Genomic DNA, 19,227 nt, shown 5'->3' with positions numbered 1-19,227 from the left:
TCTTCTCCTTCTTCGACCCCTATTATTCTTAGGTTTGGTCTTTTCATGGTGTCCCAAATTTCTTGGACATTTTGGTTCATGACTTTGTTGGCTTTAGTGTTTTCTTTGACTGATGAATGTATTTCTTCTACTGTATCTTCAACGCTAGAGATCCTCTCTTCCATCTCTTGCATTCTGTTGATTATACTTGCATCTGAAGTTCCCAATCGTTTTCTCAGATTTTCTATTTCCAGCATTCCCTCTGTTTGTGTCTTCTTCATTTTTTCTATTTCCCTTTTCAGGTCTTGGACTGTTTCCTTCATTTGTTTCATTGATTTTTCTTGATTTTCTCTCAGTATTTTATTGTTTTCTTCCAGGACTTTATTGATTTCTTCTAATTTGTTTGCCCTTTCCTCTAGTTGTTTACAGCGTTCTTCACATTTTTTTGTCTTTTCCTCTACACAAGCCTCTAGCTTCTTCATGATGTCATTCATAAGGCTGTTTTCTTCTGCTTCTTCCAATTTCTGATGTTCAGGTCTAGGTGTTGGAGGAGGGCTAGGGCCTGGTGATGCTGTATTGCTATTCATTTTGTTGTTTATGTTTCTGCCTTGACGTCTGCCCATCTCCTTGTGGTTCGTTCTTGGCCTTTTCTGCACACTTGGTTCAGACAGACCAGTGTTCCAAAAGGGAAGTCTGGAGCAAGATGGGAGCTGGGGGCCGGCCTCTAAGTCTCAGGAAGAGGCTTGGGGCTCAGGCGGATGGGCGTGGGGGCAGGGCGTGGAGACTGCAGGGTCTGCCAGGGGTCTTGGAGAAGGGGATCCTTCCCGGTGGGGCTAGCAGGGAACCTGCCCGGTGGCCAGAACCTGGGGCCAAGTTGGGCAGGTCTTCCCTGGAGTGGCTGGTGCCCAGGGATGGGGTCTGGGGCAAGGAAGGGCACTCACCAGTGTTGCAAAAGGGAAGTCCGGAGCAAGATGGGAACTGGGGGCCGGCCTCTAAGTCTCAGGAAGAGGCTTAGGGCTCAGGCAGATGGGCGTGGGGGCAGGGCGTGGAGACTGCAGGGTCTGCCAGGGGTCTTGGAGAAGGGGATCCTTCCCGGTGGGACTAGCAGGGAACCTGCCCGGTGGCCAGAACCTGGGGCCAAGTTGGGCAGGTCTTCCCTGGAGTGGCTGGTGCCCAGGGATGGGGTCTGGGGCAAGGAAGGGCACTCACCAGTGTTGCAAAAGGGAAGTCCGGAGCAAGATGGGAGCTGGGGGCCGGCCTCTAAGTCTCAGGAAGAGGCTTGGGGCTCAGGCGGATGGGCGTGGGGGCAGGGCATGGAGACTGCAGGGTCTGCCAGGGGTCTTGGAGAAGGGGATCCTTCCCTGTGCGGCTAGCAGGGAACCTGCCCGGTGGCCAAAACCTGGGGCCAAGTTGGGCAGGTCTTCCCTCGGGTTACTTGTTTTATTCACATTCAGATTATTTTAGTTCTCTCTATATTTTAGATACTAACCCTCTATCTGTAGCCAGAAGTTTCTCTGGTCCTTCCTGGACTTGCAGTGGAGAAAAATCTTTCTTACTGGAGTCCCCCAGCTGCTTGGTCCCAAATAAACACACAGAGGCTTATAATATTTACAAACTGTATGGCGTATGGGTCAGGCTTCTTGTTAGCTAGCTCTTATAACTTAATTCAACCCATTTCTATTAATCTATATGTTGCCACATGGCTGTGGTATTACCAGTCAGCTGGCATCTCGTTGCTCCTTGGGTGGCAGGCTGGCATCTCCCCCAACTCCACCCTTGTTCATCTCATCTTTAGTTTAAATGTTCTGCCTAACCTTATCCTGCCCTGTCATAGGCCAATGCAGCTTTATTTATCAACCAATCAGAGTAACACATATTCACCGCATACAGAAAGATATTCCTCTATGAGATGCATAATTGGTAAATATCCTTTTCCATTTTGTAGGCGGCTGCTTTGCCTGAATAACAGTGTCATTTGCTGTATAGAAGCTTCTCAGTTTCACGAGGTCCCATTTATCAGTTGTTGATGGGAGTGCCTCTACTATTGGTGCATAGCCTTTTCCTGTACCAATGAGTTCAAGACTATTCCCCACATTCTCTTCTATCAGATTCAGCATATCTTATGTTGAAACCCTTGATCTATTTGGAGTTGAGATTTGTACAGGTAAGAGACATATATCAGCTTGCATTTTTCTACATATGAGCATCTAGTTTGGCCAAAATCATTTGTTGAAGATGCTATCTTTTCCCCAGAGTTTGTTTCTGTCCTCTTTTGTCAAAAAACAGATGTCTGTAGATGCTTCCTGTAACACAGCTGACCTCACCTTGCTAATTCCTCAGCTGATCTTGTTTCCTCAAACTAGAAGCTTCTGTGTCCTCATCCGAGTGAATCTGCTGCTAAAAGCTTAACCAGGCTCTAGTTCCTGGTCCTCATGCCTTATATACCTTTCTGCTTCCTGCCATCACTTCCTGAGATTAAAGGAACCTCATGCCTAGCTGTTTCCAGTGTGGCTTTGAACTCACAGAGATCCGGATGGATCTCCGCCTCCAGAAGGTTAGGATCAAAGGCATGTACTACCACTGCCTAAACCTATGTTTAATATAGTGGCTGTTCTGTTCTCTCACCCCCAGATAAATTTATTGGGGTGCACAATATATTGGGGACATAATATCACCACAGCTTCTATAAGTTTTTTTTTATTATTCAGGATTTTCATGATTGTTTTAGGTTTGTGTGTGTGTTGTTCTCATATGAAGTTGAAGGTTGATTTTTTTATTTCTGTGAAGAATTGTGTTAGAATTTTGATGAGGATTATTTGAATTTGTAGATTGCTCTTGATAGATGATGATTTTCACAATAATACTACTACCTACCCATGAGCATGGGGAATATTTCCATCTTCTGGTGTCTTCTTCAAATTCTTTCTTCAGTGTTAAAACTTTTATTCTACAGGTCTTTTACTTTCTTGGTTAGAGTTAACTCAAGATATTTTATATGAGATACTGTGAATACTGTTTCATCCATTTCTTTCTCAGTGTGTTTGTTTCTTGTGTATAGGAAACATATTAATTTGTCTGTGCTAATTTTGTGTCTTACTTGGGTGAAAGCACTTATCAGCTGTAGAAGTTTCCTGGTGTTGTATTTAGGGTATCATGTACCAGTGAAAGATACTTTGACTCCTTCCTTTCTTATTTGTATCCTCTTGATCTCAGTTGTCTCATTGTTCTAGCTAAGACTTCGTGTACTATATTGAATAGGTATAGAGAGAGTGGACATCCTTGTCTTCTTCCTGACTTTAGGATAAATAGATATCTTGTGTTTAAATACTGACTTGTCAATTATTATTGTGAAGATAGACAGATTCTTCTGTCACATTATTCAAGGTATGTTCAACTCTGACAAAGTATGTTGGTAAAAATCAGTAAGTTTCTGTGTTAGTGGAGATATGTAAGTGGAGATACAGCAGTCTTAACTTTCAAGGTTATTTACTCAAGTATGAGGAGGGTCTGTTCCTGTAAAGGATGACAGAACTGTTGATGCAGTGGTAGAGTGGTCTTCAGTGTTGAACCAAGAGTCCTGGCTCGTAAATTCAAATTTGTAGTGTGTTAGAGACTTATGTACAAATGTGCAGTACCTCACTGTCAAGGTTTTAACTATTTCTCTGGATACAGAGGCAGAGCACACATGGATCAGAGCCTCAAATTCTAAGTCACTAGATGCTTGCACAGTGTTTTTTAAACTATTGAAAAAAAAAACAGTGGAGGAAAAGAATTTATTTATATGGTCAGCCGAGGAGAAGCAGACACAAAGAAAGACATAAATAAGTGACTCTCCTTCCTCCCATCAGCATGAAAAGCAACCCAGAGCAGACTATGGATTGATAGCTATCCAAAAGCATTAACCAGACTTGGAAAAAATATAAAAATTTGCAACCCTGTATAATAGAAGATGTTTCTGAAGTACAAAATAATAGAAGGTGTGGAATAACTGTATTATTACATACAAAATTCAAGCACCACAAAGTACACAACAGCAAGATTCAGACAGTGATTTCTGAAAGTGTGTATAGTCAAGAAAAACATCTCACAGAATGAAAAATAGCCAACAGGTCAAGAAGAAGAGTTTATAAAACGAAATTGCAGAACAAGAAATGCTTATGTCAATGTTCTAATAAAAATAGAAAGCTGAGAAATGAAAATCAAAACCTCAGTTTACTATTTCATGTGACTTTAATGGTAGCAATAACAACAACAAAACTATGTCCATATAAAATAGCAGGTTCTATATTTATTCACTCAAAACAACTGCTCACAGAGAGAAATTGCAATAAAATATAGCCCCCTGCATATTTATCTGTGAATCAACATACATACAAGTGTATGTTCACATCACTGAAATTAAATGTCTGTGGTGATGACAATTCTTTTATTCTAAGGGGAAAAGAATCATTTGCCCATGTTTTATCTTTTTTGATTTGTCATGAAAAATTTTTTTAATATTAGCACATGTAAATCTTTCATGTTTTCCTAAGATGCAACCTAGCTAAATATTTCTTTATTGATATGGGCTCTCTGTAATGTGGTACTACAAAACAATATGATACAATAAAATAATTTTGTACAAAAAAATAGTTTTGTCACATTGCCAGCTAAACAACTTTTTCTCCTTTAAGGTTGTTGAGAGTGTAATTGGTGACATTGGGATAATAGGGACACAGGGAAACAAGTATCATGTTATATTGCTGGTGGCTGAATAACTGGAAGGGGAAAATCAGCTCTCTCCACTGGAGTGGCACTGGGAATATCAGCCTCACTGCAGGGCAGGCCCCAGGCCCAGCAGTCATTGACCAACACAGGAAAAAGCTTCTTTGGAGGGCAGTTTGTCAGCACTGAAAGAGAAGCAGAACTTAGAAGGAAAGATGCCAAATCTGGAACAGAGGTTATTCCTGGAAGAAGTATTGTTCCAGGAGATGGAGTGATCTAAACACAATCTTACTTATTATTCCACAAAATGCTATATTGTGTGACACACTAAAATTAAATAAATTAAAAATATATGAATCCCACAGCCAAACACTGTTTTATATATGTACTATATACCTTATACACACTCTATACCATATTTCCCTTTCTCAAATTTACAAGGGTAATTACTACCTGTAAGTGCTTAGGAGATATCCTATGTTATTTGAAGGCTGCACCCCTTGGTCAAGTCACTCCCATTACCATGTCAATGATTACTTTTGCAAAAACTCTTGAGAAAACAGTGCTGATGGTTGGAGAACACTGAGAGGAAAGGGATCTCCCCAAATGCCACATTGCTCAACATCATTCACGTCAACTGTTTCCATGGGCATTGGGCTCACGCCTTTAGATCCAAGAGTAATCAGACTCTGAGAACAAATGACACTTTCCAAGTTGGCTTCAGTAATTAATTATGTGCTTCAGGAACCTGTGTTTGCAGCAGTTTATACTCCCAGACACAAGTGTGTGGTCCCTGCAGGAAGCCAAGGAGCCCTGGAGTCAAGTACAATGAAAATCACTTACTCTAATATGCTTAAATGTGCCTTGAGCATGAGGCTGGAAGTATGAGCAGGTTACAGTGCAGTTCCTTCACTTTCTCAAACCACAGCTTCTTTCAGCTTGCCTCCCCCACCACAGGCACTGACATTCAAATTGACTTTTCCCGTTTATAATAGCAGTTTCTGTCTTGTTTCTAGCATTGTCCACTGAGACCACTGCTGTGATTTTTTTTCTGCTGATGCACAAGATAGAAGAAAGTGTCCCAGAAAATGATGCGCCACTTAGTCCAGCCATTTTGCTAAAAGACACTCAAGTGTGGACAGAGTCGTCAGAGAAAATGACAGAGAATGGCATGCTACTGCCAGGAACACTTCCTCATCAGTGGGTCCAATTTTCAGAAAGTAGACTAAAAAGTCATGTGCTCTCCAGCGTTCAGACAAGAAAGACACGCTCTATATGGCATCTGAGATGGGAGTTAAAGGGTGTTGCTTAAAAAGAAGGAAAAGGGTCCTGAAGATGGCTCAGCAGTGGAGAACTCTTGCTGTTCTCTCAGAGGACCAGTTTCATTTCCAACATCTAGGTTGAATGTCCCACAACTGCTTGTAACCTCAGCTACAGGATACCCTCTTCTGGCCTTTTCAAGCACACATATGCAAGCACACACACACACACACACACACACACACACACATACACACACATATATACACACACACACACACACACAAAATATAAATCTTTAAAAAAATTAAGAAAAGATGAGAAAGGTAAAAAGCACCGAGAGAAAAAAAACAATAAACAAACACACACACACACACACACACACACACACACACACACACACACACACACACACTAAAGTCAGTAATGCAAAGTCCTCATTGGAAGCATTTGGGTTTTGAAATGCAAAATCAAACAGAAATCAAAATGATCCAATGTCAGTCAAAGAGACTTAAATGTTTACCAACTGCTTTCTGCTCACTCACGTTCTAGGAAAGGAGAGAAAATGACAAATGAAAGCACAGAGTGTGGGATGAGGAAAAGGATGGGAAACCAACTAACGAGAGAACTATTGACCTCAGGAAACAAACACAAGTAAGAACAGAGAGAAAGGAGGGAGAATGAGCAGTCTGAGAGTGTGGACCGAGAGTGGGAGCAAAAATGAGAAGCTTAGAAAGCAGCAATTCCACACTTTAAAACTTTACATATGCGTTCATTTAGTTTATGTGTGTGTGTGTGTGTGTGTGTGTGTGTGTGTATGCATGTAGGCATATGAAAGGCGTAGGGCAACTTGCAGGAGTTACTTCTACTGTGTCTGTTCCCGGAACTAAATTCAGGTCACCAGGCTTGGCAGCAAGTGCCTTCACCAACCAAGCTGTTTTGCCAGCCCACAGTTTGTATTTCTTGAAGTTGCATTCCACAAAACAACAATTTCTAAGATATCAATAAGCGCTGTGAGAAAAAGTAAAACAAGACCAATTCCAAACGAATAAAAACAACTCTGTGGTCAATGAAATGTCATGATTCTCAGGACTTTCAGTATGGGAATATGTTGCCTGATTGCAAACAGAAATCTGTAACATGCTTCATTTACTATTGGAAATTGTTTTTACTGACAGTCTGCTAATATTGGAAAATGATTCTTTGGGAAATGTTAGTTGTAAGAACTCAGTGAAGTCTAGCTGTACTGGCCCTGCTGTCTAGCTGTAACTTTGAACCATCTTTACCCTCTACTGAACTTTTAAATTTTTGTTCTGTGTGATAAAGGAGTTATCCAGAAGAGTCCCAAACCTCATTTTCTCATGGCTCAAACAGGATAATTCATGCCCAACTCTTCACTTGTGAAAAGTAAACTAAATGGTCTGTTTATTGTGTGGGCAATGCTCCCTCAGTTTCTAGCTTATCAGAAGAGTCTGTTAGTGAGAACAAACAAGCCGCTGGAAGATGACTCAGAAGTTCTAGTGAATTCAGTAAAGAAACCCAGATGTAATACTGACATTCATTAACGTCTTCTACTTACAGTGGTGGGAAGAAAACTCTAGTTAACTTGCCAGTACACTGTAGGTCATCTGTGATGCTGGTTATCCTGCCCAGATCTATGCAGACAACCAAAACATGTGGATCCTCTGTAAGGCTGCTTCTTCCCCCGCCACCCCCACAATCGAATAGGAAATATTTGCCTGGGACTTCAAGTCTCAGTGTCAAATGTGAAGAGGTAAACAATAAAATAAACATATTACCTCTGTCTTTATAACAAGAAAAAAAGCTGGTTACAATGAAAACCAATGACTTTATAGACATATCAGAAATGAGAAACTGCAGCAAAAATTGAAACCAAGTAGGGAGGGAGAGAAAGAATTGAGAGGAAGCTGAGACCAGCTTAGTTTGATAGCTGTAGCAGGAATCTGAAACACTTAATGGTAGTTTTGGAAAATTGCTGGAGGCCACATTTAAAGGGGACACTTTTAGAATCATAGTCTCAGGAAATGTGCCCTTTCATTTCCACTAGGAACCCACCAGATTTAGAAGAAAATGATCCTAGGAAGATCGTTCATGACTCTGATAGGAAGTAGGAAAGGGAGGAAATAGCCAGAATCTTTTACACCACAGTTTCTTAAACTGTGGATCATGGCCACATGTGGGCTTGGGAAATGGAATCATTTCTGAATACACAATGACAAAAAATTAATTCAAATCAAATGCATAATGAATCCAACGTGTTTTTGAGAGAACTTGACTACATTGCATCACATGGCTTCACTGTAGCCTTGATTCTAAACACACAGTATGTACACCATGCACTGCCCAGTCCTTCCCACCACCCGGTATCAACAAATGCTACCCGAACCAATCTGAGCCATCAGCTCAGACTGGAGACAAACTGAACTTCAGTGTTTTTATGCACAAGTAAAGTTTTCAGCTTTCACACATAGTGATCAATTACAGAAAACACAAATGGTTAATATTTTACTACTATCATTTTTCATCACTTAAATATCAAAAGCAATGTTTCTCAACCTGTGAGTCATGAATCCTTGGAGGTTGAATGATCTGTTCACAGGGGTCACCTAAGACCATCAGAAAATACAGATATTTACATTACAATACATAATAGTAGCAAAATTACAGTTACAAGGTAGCAACAAAAATAATTTTGTGGCTGAGGGTCACCACAACATGAGGAACTGTGTTACAGAGTTACAGCGTTAGGAAGATTGAGAACCACTGATCAAAAGAATTTAGGTTGCTTTTGGTAAGATTGCTATTTTTACTATGTCGATCCTACCTTAAGAGCATGGGAGATCTTTTCATTTTCTGACATCTTCTTCAATTTCTTTCTTCAAAGACTTAAAGTTCCTGTCATACAGGTCTTTCACTTGTTTGGTTAGAGTTACTCCAAGATATTTTATATTACTTGTGGCTATTGTAAAGGGTGATGTTTAGCAATAGCAAAGAGGGTACCTGAAATGACCTTCTCCTGTAATCAGATTGGTGACTACCCTAATTGTCATCATAGAACCTTCATCCAGCAACTTATGAAAGCAGATGCAGAGATCCACAGCCAAGCACTGCAGTGGTTGAGCTCCTGAAGTCCAATTGAAGAAAGGGAGGAGGGATTATACAAGCAAGGGGGTCAAGATCATGATGTGGAAATGCACAGAGACAGCTGACCCAAGGTAGTGGGAGCTCATGGACTCTGGACTAACAGCTGGGGAACCTGCATGGGACCAAACTAGGCTCTTTGAATGTGGGCGACAGTGGTGTGGCTTGGTCTGTTTGTTGGGTCCCTGGCAGTAGGAATAGGATTTATCCCTGGTTCACGAACTGGCTTTTTGGAGCCCATTCCCTATGGAGGGATATCTTACTCAACCTTGATACAGGGGGGCAGGGCTTGGTCCTGCCTCAACTTGATATGCCAGGATTTGTTGACTCCCCATGGGAGGCCCTACCCTCTGAGGAGTGGGTGGGGGAGCGGGGTGGGGGGAAGGTGGGGGAGAGCAGGAGGAGGGGAGGGGGGATCTGTGGTTAGTATGTAAAATGAAAAATAATTTAAAATAAAAAGTCCTTAAAAATAATCTTTTCTGTTTGCTTTAATAAAAATTACCCTTATCTTTTATGACTGAAAAAAAAAGTTTAGGTTGTATTGTTCTGAAATATTTATTTTTTGCGTGTGTCTTTTACATGTGGCTGTGTTCATATGTGTACATGCTTGCTTGGTTTGTGCTAGCCTGGCTGCCGAGCAAGCCTCTAGAATCCGCCTAGCTCTGATTCCCAGTACCAGGATTACATGCTCAGGTTCCCATGCCTGGCTTTTTATGTGGGTGCTAGGGACTTCTGGGTCCTCACCCTTGTGCATTAGGAACTTTACTGACTGAGTCATCTCCCCAGCTCTAGAAAGTTCTATTAAAAAAAATCTCTATTTGAAGGGGCTGGAGATGTAGCTCAGTTGGCAGAGTGTTTGTGCAGCATGCATGAAGCCCTGGGTTCGATTCTCAGCACAGAATAACACCAGACACAGTAGGACAGCCACAATCTCAGGTTAGTCTGGAGGGTTAGACGTTTAAGGTAACTGTGATAACCCTTAGCTACAAACTGAGTTCAAGGTCAGTCTGAGCCACATGAAATCCAACCCCACAGAAAATTCAAAAATAAATAAGTTACTGTCTGAGTTGCTGACTTGAGTTTTGTAACAATGATAAATGAATTTTGGTTTAGTATTAGACAGAATTTCCAGCAATTCCTAATCTTATATGTTTATTTTATAGTAGATATTTATGCAAAGTGACATTCTCATTTTTGATAACTATAAAACCAAAACATTGTTTTGCTTATTAAAACCTCAAAGATGCTCTATGTTTGGCAGTAGCAAATATTTAGTCAACATTTTATTCTTTCTGTAAATGTAAATGAAAACTCTCTTATTAATATGCAACTCTGCTGTAACATTAAATAAATGATAAAATTATATACATACCAAGGGATTACATTAAGTATTTTTATTTTTAACTAAATATATTTATGATTTTACCAGCAAGTGTTTTTATTTATACCTATTTTATATAACTATATAAATATACTGGGGTCCTGTTAAAATTTATTGGGTGTAAAGGGATCATGAGTGGAAGAGCTTCAAGATGCCTTGCTCTACATAAACAATGTCTACCCTGGAGGAACTGCCAAAGCTTGGCTTCAATGTCATTAAGCAATCCTCCAGTTCTCACTCTGCTTCATCTAGTGTTTTTGCTAGGTGGGGGACAATCAAGGCAGTATGAGCCATAATTTATTTATTTATTTATTTATTTATTTATTTGGTTTTTTTTTTTGTTGTTGTTTTTTCGTTTTTTCGAGACAGGGTTTCTCTGTGTAGCTTTGCGCCTTTCCCGGATCTCGCGCTGTAGACCAGGCTGGCCTCGAACTCACAGAGATCCGCCTGCCTCTGCCTCCCGAGTGCTGGGATTAAAGGCGTGCGCCACCACCGCCCGGCTATGAGCCATAATTTAAAGATACACTTTAGAATAACGTTAGTAAAGAGAGTAGGAGGCAGACAGTGGGCATTTGTATTCCTGTAGAAACTTTGTAAATATTAGGAGACATGTATAATGTAAATAAGAAAAATGAAATGATCAGACCTCTGTTTTATAATAATGCTAATAATCATTTCACCTATACACCAGCAAACTGAGGTATGAGCATGATGGTGGCTGAAAAGATTTTTAACTGAGCTGTCGTTATTGGAAGGCCCAAGACAACTAGTCTCTAGTCTCAAGTGTATGAGAGGAATCTATAGCCAATGTCACCAACAGACACAGAAAATATTAAGATTCCTAGATGGATTAACAAGAAACACCCTACTAAGTGTTTTAGTGTTTTCTTCAACTTCTTTTCTTCAATATCTTATTTTGCTTATAGAGGCTTTCCATATTTTTGGCTAGATTTATCCTCCACACATTTTTAGAACTATTCTGAATGCTGCCTCATTTCTTATTAGTCAAATAATCATCAAATCCAGTTTTCCATAATAAAATAAAATTACAAGAAGTTTCTTAAAGAAAAATATTATTGAAGGGACCAAAGCAAGAATCTAATAGATTCAGTTATGGTATAGATTTTGAAATCACCAAAAAGAGAATTTAAAATTACTAAGACTAAGAATGTCAAAGGCTCTGCTGAAAATGCAATTTGTGAGAACATAGAGATGACATAAGCAGAAAGTTTGGAAATGGAAGGATGTAAAATTAGGTGGTAGAAGCCGGGCGGTGGTGGCGCACGCCTTTAATCCCAGCACTCGGGAGGCAGAGCCAGGCGGATCTCTGTGAGTTCGAGGCCAGCCTGGACTACCAAGTGAGTTCCAGGAAAGGCGCAAAGCTACACAGAGAAACCCTGTCTCGAAAAACAAAAAAAAAACAACAACAACAAAAAAATTAGGTGGTAGAAATTAAGCACTCTGATAGAAATAAAGAATTCTTTGTGGTGGGCTCAGCAGCAGCAGGACACCCTAATGGAAGAGTGGGTGGATTTGAAGACATAGTAGTATAAAGTCCATGCCCAGAAACTCAGAGTACAAAAAGAAGACTAAAAAAATTAACAAAACACAATATATGAGAATGGTAGAACAATTACAGGTGGATTGCACACACACACACACACACACACACACATATGCATATATATATTACATTTTGTTCATCAGGCTGTGAAAGAGAGGGTATTACTGCTGACAATTTTCAACCTGCCTCTATTTCTGTGCTATTTCCACAAACATGTATTCATGTGTTTATTATCCAGGGTACCAGTAAAAAGAAGTAAACCACTCCAATGATTTAAAGTAATGTTAACAATAATTCCTCAGGTAGAAGGAAAATCAGTTAGGGCAAAACACTGAATCTGCATAAAGAAAGGAAGACAAATGGATAAATAATAAATGAAGTTCAAGTAAGGGTCTTTTCTATTAATCTTATCTAAGAGAAAAGTACTTAGAGCAAGAATAACAGTGTATTGGGTTATTACATCATATGGGCAAGTGAAATGAAGAAACTGTTTTTGTAAAGTAGGTGTCTTCACAGGCAAAAGTTGTAGCTGGAGTTTTCTCCAGTCCTGCCCAGGCCCGCAGCCACTCAGACCCAGGTAAACACACAGAGACTTATATTACTTATAAACTGTATGGCTGTGGCAGGCTTCTTGTTATCTAGTTCTTACATCTTAAATTAACCCATTTTTATTAATTTATAAATTGCCACATGGCTTGTGGCTTACTGGTACTTTTACATCTCGCGTTCTTTGTGTCTGGCTGGTGACTCCTGACTCAGCCTTCCTCTTCCCAGAAATCTCTTTTTTGCTTGTCCTGCCTATATTATACTTCCTGCCTAGCTACCTGCCAATCAGTGTTTTATTTATCAACCAAATCAGAGCAACACATTCATGGCATACAGAGCTGTATCCACAGCACTTACCCCCACTTTTTTTCAAAAAGGAAGGTTTTAATTTTAACATAGTAAAACTACACATAACAAAACAATTATAAAGCAAGAAGTATAGTTACAATATCTAGTCTATTTATAATATCTAGTCTATTTGTATTTGGCAAAATTAAAGAAGATGTCCTATCTATCCTATATTTGTGAGTCTAAGGTTTCATATCTAACTTATCTTTTATCATAACTAAGGAAATTATAACTATCTAGTCTTCAACGACATCAAAGACCTCAGAAGGATATAATATTACCTGAGAAATGGGAAAAGGATACAAGCAACTTTTGGGAGTCTTGTGAGAGTAGACAGAGACCACTGGCAGCCTGGATAGTCATCCAAAGTTCCTCTGTAAAGTTGGGGCTTCTGTCTTTAGCCCACAGGCTTAGAGTCTCTCAGTCACTTCTCTCTGTGTCCTGTAGAGTGTCTGGCAGTTTCCTCTGAGAAGCAGGACCATTTTGCTAAGCAAAGTTCAGTGGTCACCTTTCTATGGGTCCTGCATGTCCAGTCGATGCTTTTTTTTTTTTAAAAGCAGTCCAGGCAAGAACAGTTTCTTGACTGAATGGTTATTTTGGTCAAGAAGAAGATAAACTCCATACAGAGTGTCTTCAATGCCCATCCTCCTTTCTGAAGTAAATTGGTGCTGCCAGGAGCAGACATGTCTCACTGTCCAGAAAAGTCTAAATTTTTAAAACATTTTAAATGCTATATTCTGTAGGTCTTTGAGTGTTTGAAGATTACCTATCTATCTGAAATATATCTATATATACCTAGAAAACTTAACTAACATGGCTACAGTTTGACTATCATAGAAGACTAATTATTAATCTGTATTTCTTAATTATCTATTATAATTTCAATGAGTTACATAAATATAATAGCTCTAACGAGAGTAGAATATATATATATATATATATATATATATATATATACATACAGTATAACAAAATTAAGTTTAAACTTGTATCAATAAACTAAAATCCATAGCAATGTAAAACATTTCAAACAAGTTGTTGTTATTAATCTATCTAAGAGAAAAGTACTTAGAACAAGAATAACAGTGTATTGGGTTATTACATCATATGGGCAAGTGAAATGAAGAAACTGTTTTTGTAAAGTAGGTGTCTTCATGGGCAAAAGTGTCTGCTTGAAGGTGGACTTTGGTAGTCTAAAAATATATTTTATTTGGTTATATTTTAAAAAAAGGAAGGAAGGAAAGAAAGAAAGAAAGAAAGAAAAAGAAATGGAAGGAAGGAAGGAAGGAAGGAAGGAAGGAAGGAAGGAAGGAAGGAAGGAAGAAATCCTAGCCACTAGGGTAAAGTTTAACAACTGAACTGTTATTTATATCTCCTGCGAGAGGGAAAATCAGTTTTCTCCAATAGAGTGACACTGGGTACATCAACCACTCCAGGGCAGTCCTCATGAATGGACCCCACAGTTTTGTTTTGTTTTGTTTTGTGTGTGTGTGTGTGTGTGCTTTTATTTGGCTACAGTTTTTTAGTTTTTTCCTGTTTTTTTCTTGTATTGTTTTCTTGGTTTGGGGGCTTGTTGTATTAGTTTTTTGTTTGTTTGTTTTGAGAAAGAACTTGAAGTTGGGTGGGTAGGAAGCAAGAGAGGATCTGATAGAATTTGGGGAGGGGAAAGAATATGATCAAATATATTTAAATTTAAAAGTTGTTTTTAAAAATTATAATAATAAAAAAACTTCAAGGTTAGCCTGATCTACATAATGAGAAATGTCTCAATCACAACAAAAGAAAGCAAAATAAAAGTATTATAGAGCTTAGGAGAAGGATCTGTGGGTAAAGTGCTTTCCATGCCTTTGTTTGGATCCCCCGTATCCATGGAAGTGGTGGATTCAGTGGTCCACTTCTGTAACTCCACTGCTGTGGATGAAAAGACAGGCAGATTCTGGAGGTTTACTGGACAGCCAAACAGCAGCATTCAGAATAGCTCTAAAAATGTGTGGAGAATAAATCTAGCCAACGATATGGAAAGCCTCTAAAAGCAAAACTAAGATATTGAAGAAAGAAGTTGAAGAAGACACTAAAAGATGAAAAGACCTCACATGCTCATATATAGATGGAGTTAATATGATGCAAATGCCTGGACTACTGGGATAAATCTACAGATTCAATGCAACCCCCATCATAGTTTTAATGCCATTCTTTGCAGAACTAGAAAAAAGTAATATTTTTGAAAGTGAGCAAAACCCAACTATGAAGACAAAGGATATGTATCATGTGAGTAACTTATAAAATATAATTAAAACAGTATACGTGTGTGCTCATATGTGCATGTTATCATTCTTACTGAATCCTTAGTAGCAGAGATGGTTGGTGCTATATCTTTTCTTGCTAAGCTCAGTCAGACACAGCTTTTTTTTAAGAGTACTATGATTTAGATACTTAATACTAATCAATCAAAGTTGGCATTGAAGATAAAATCTACTTGCAAACATAAAATTACATTACTGTACAAATGAGAAGTCAGAGGATGTGAGAATTTAAAGAATATTCTGGTTACTTATCAAGACACATAGTTAATGGAAAATTCAGGGCTAATGGCTAATGTTTATCTGGCTCTTCAATCTATCAGTCACTTGTCTGAAAGCTCCATGTGCAGAAATTCGTTTAATCCTCAAAACATTCATAAATGATATGAGTTACTATAGTTTTTGATTTTATAGGTGAGGTAACTAGGGAACAGAGATGCAATCTGTAGGCTTGGGATTTGGATACAGGCACACTTTACACATAAACCACGATCTTTACCAAAATGTTAAATTGCTCACAGAATATAAATAAAAGCACTACTCAGTCATTTCAAAAGAACTTAAAAATTAACTTTTATATGAACTCAGGGTTTTTATCTTTTGACATCTCCTGGGTACTAAAGCGTGTTTCTTGATCTTCAAGGGAAACTATTCTCAAAAAAACAAAAAACAAAAAACAAAAACAAACCCCAAACCCTCAACTATGAAAGATGTCTTCCACTAACTATGGCAAGAACCACTCAGGTGGAAGCATGCAGCAGCTCTTAGGGGTGGCAGTACCAGCAGCTCAGCCTCTAACAACTCAGTGGATTCTCCAGAGCTCCTTAGGTGTCCATTCGACGAGGACCTCCCCGCAGTGTTAGAGGAACTGATTAAGGCTTCAGAACAGAATCCAGTGATGCCCAATATGACTGTCAAAGAGCTTATTGTCTAATTCTTGGGAAATACTGAGATGCTACTGCTGATGTAAAGAAGTCTCATGAACTTAGTCCAAATAATTCTACTCCTCCCCCGAGGAAGGGACACATAAATACTGTGGGGGGAAAAAAACCAACATTGCTTCTGCTCTAGAAAGTTTTACAGAAGGACAAAAATTAGTGCAGATGTAAATTTCACTATCTGGATTAAAAGGTGTCAAGATTCTTAGAATGGATCAGAATCTGTGAGGTGACTGCATGTCAAAAATCAAGTATGGCTGGTATCAAATGGAATCTCATGTAATCATCACATGTTTGATCAAGAATCAGAAGAATGATGGAACTGTGGAATTTTCAGAAAAAGAGATGTCTGCTTTGGTGAAGCTCCCTTCTGGGGAGGATTACAGTTTGAAATTGAGATTTCTTCAACCTGTCAGGCCAGAACAGAGCATGTCTAAAGTGCTTTCAACAACAACTGAAATGAAAGTGAAAAGCCGGAGGCTGTGAAAAGACAGAGGGGCCAGGAGAGGTGCCCACAAAAACCAAAGAGACAAACGAAAACAAACCACCACCACCACTACCACCATCACCAACAACAAAAACCTAGCTCACAGCAGTCATAAAGAACCTGCATCCATCACCTCATCATATCAGAAACTGGAATACATTGGTGGGCGAGATCAAAGATAAAGAGAATAAGAAGCTGGAGGGTGATGCAGCTTTAAACAGATTGTTTCAGTACATCTATTCAGATGGCTCTGATGAAGGGGAACACGCCATGAACAAGTCACTTAGGGAGTCTGGAGTGCAGTCTTGAGTACTGCCTCAGGGTTTCCATTGCTATGAAGAGACACCATGACCACAGTAACTCTTAAAAGGAAAACCTTTAATCAGGCCAGCTTACAGTTCAGAGGTTTAGTCGATCATCATCATGGTGGGGCATGGCAGCGTGCAGTGGTGCTGGAGAAGGAGCTGAGAGTGGAGAAGGAGCTACATCTTGATCCTACAGGCAACAGGAAGTGGTCTGAACTAAGGATAACTTGAGCATAGGAGACCTCCAAGCTCACCCCCACAGTGACACACTTCCTCCAATAAGGCCTAACAGTGCCACTCCCTATGAGCTTATTGGGGGCCAATTCCATTCAAACTACCACAAGTACCAACTGATTTGATGTAGGTAAAAGGAAATCAGTCCTCCTAATGCTATGATATGGAAACAGAACTAGATAAATTAATTTGCTAAAACTGTTTCAGACTACATGTGAGGTATCTTTTTTTAAAAGCAGCAACAACAAAAACCCTTTATTAACTGTGTTCATTGACGATTCATATATATATAATCAGAGTCACATATATGTATATATGTGACTCTGATTATGGCCACCCTCATGCTCTCAGCCTCTCTCAACCCCTTTACCACCTCCTATCCTTCCTACAATTTCCATCTCCCCATTCATCTTTCTATTGTTTTGTGGCTCAGAGTTTAACCAGGGTCATCCATTACAACCATGGGTATAGAGCTATCCATTGGAACCCAATGGGCTCACCAGTGGGGGTTTGCAACTGAAGATAACATCTATCCATCTCCTAGAATCCATCAGTAGCCATAGTTCATCAGGATGGGGTAGGGCCCTGTGGGCCTCTGTGTTTCTTGCATAAATATTCACAGCCCCTGTCTTCTGTGGGTCCATTGCAGGCCATTATGAGCAGCCCTATCTGTTGTAAAGTTAGAATTTTATTGGCTGTCATACCCAGAATGTAGCATTTTACAGCATTCTTCCTATCTCCTGGCTCTGTCTCGCATTGTTTCTATCTCCTCTTGCTTGATGTTCTCTGTGTCTTAGAGGAGATATAAATGTCCCCCTTGGGTGTAAACACTCAGTCATCTCTTATTTTCAGTGCCTTGAGCAGCCATGCATCACTAGAGGCTTCCATCTTCAACTATACCGTGTAATCTGTTCACAGTCTTATTTACTATTGGATATAATGAAAATACTGGCCATAAATTTTCATCATTGTATTTAAATAAAAATGCTATTTTTATTCTTTTAAAATTCTTCAAAAATTGTACTTCATGATAAAAAAGAAAAAGAAACTATCAGACTTCTGACTAGGTATCAGTGCAGGCCTAGGGAATAGGCTCAAGTTGGACCAGAGTTAGCTGGGAGACTTGGGGCCAAAGGGTCAGTGTGGAACACGTTTTTATTTCTGATGTCCCAGCAGTCACTGCAGGACCAAGAATTTATAATTCTAGTGTCCCAGAGGGTGACTTGGGTTTGAGGTTTTGACTATAGCCCTCAGCCATTTAGTGAAGTTCAATGGGACCCACACTTGCACTTGTGTTCCCAGAGGGTTTGTGGAATTCAGCTCGATCATGAATTTGACTCCATCGGGGTATCAGGGTGATCAGCAAGAAGTACCACCTTGGTCCTTGATCCAAGACAGAATCATGTCAGTGACTCCACATCATAATCATCACCAAATTTCACCAATCCCCAAAGCTGAACTTCATGCAAACATCCCACTAGGAAGATTCACAAAAAAGTAAAATATCCAAACAGAGTCAGAAGAATGGAAAAAAATCCCAACTGGAAGATAAATCCATTCCAATGGACGTGTAAAAAAAAATCATGAATAACCACAGAAAGTATGACACAAAAACAATCATGATTCATCTCCAACCTACCAACTCCTGTTTAATGGGACCCTAAATAAATGACATAGGGAACTTTTTTCTATGTGAGAAAGATTTGTCTTACTTTTTAAAAGATGTATTTATTTTTTATTTTATGTTTATGAGTGATTTACCTGCATGTACATACATGTACCACAGGTATGTTCAGTAACTGCAAAGGCAAAAGGGGATTGGAAGCCTGCAACTGGAGTCACATCTGGTTGTGAGCCCCCATGGTGGGTACTGTGCACTAAACTCTTGTCCTCTGGAGGAGCAGTGAGTGCTCTTAACTACTGAGCCATCTCTCCAGCCCTAGAGTCTCACATTTTAAAAGAACAAATCATCATATGAAAGAGTCAAACAAACAGATGCATAAAACAAGGAAATATATT

At 39.4% G+C, this 19,227-nt stretch overlaps 1 pseudogene; it reads left to right on the top strand.

The window, feature by feature from the left end:
* LOC128112384 (protein SGT1 homolog) overlaps positions 1 to 16,978 on the top strand; it is a 56,395-nt pseudogene extending 39,417 nt beyond the window's left edge.
* Positions 16,979 to 19,227: the final 2,249 nt, after the last annotated feature.

The sequence above is a fragment of the Peromyscus californicus genome, unplaced genomic scaffold, assembly GCF_007827085.1.
Source record: "Peromyscus californicus insignis strain IS unplaced genomic scaffold, ASM782708v3 Scaffold_17__1_contigs__length_78620276, whole genome shotgun sequence".
Lineage (NCBI taxonomy): Eukaryota > Metazoa > Chordata > Mammalia > Rodentia > Cricetidae > Peromyscus > Peromyscus californicus.
Note: the sequence above shows the minus strand (reverse complement) of the source record. Positions and strands in the feature narration are given on the sequence as shown.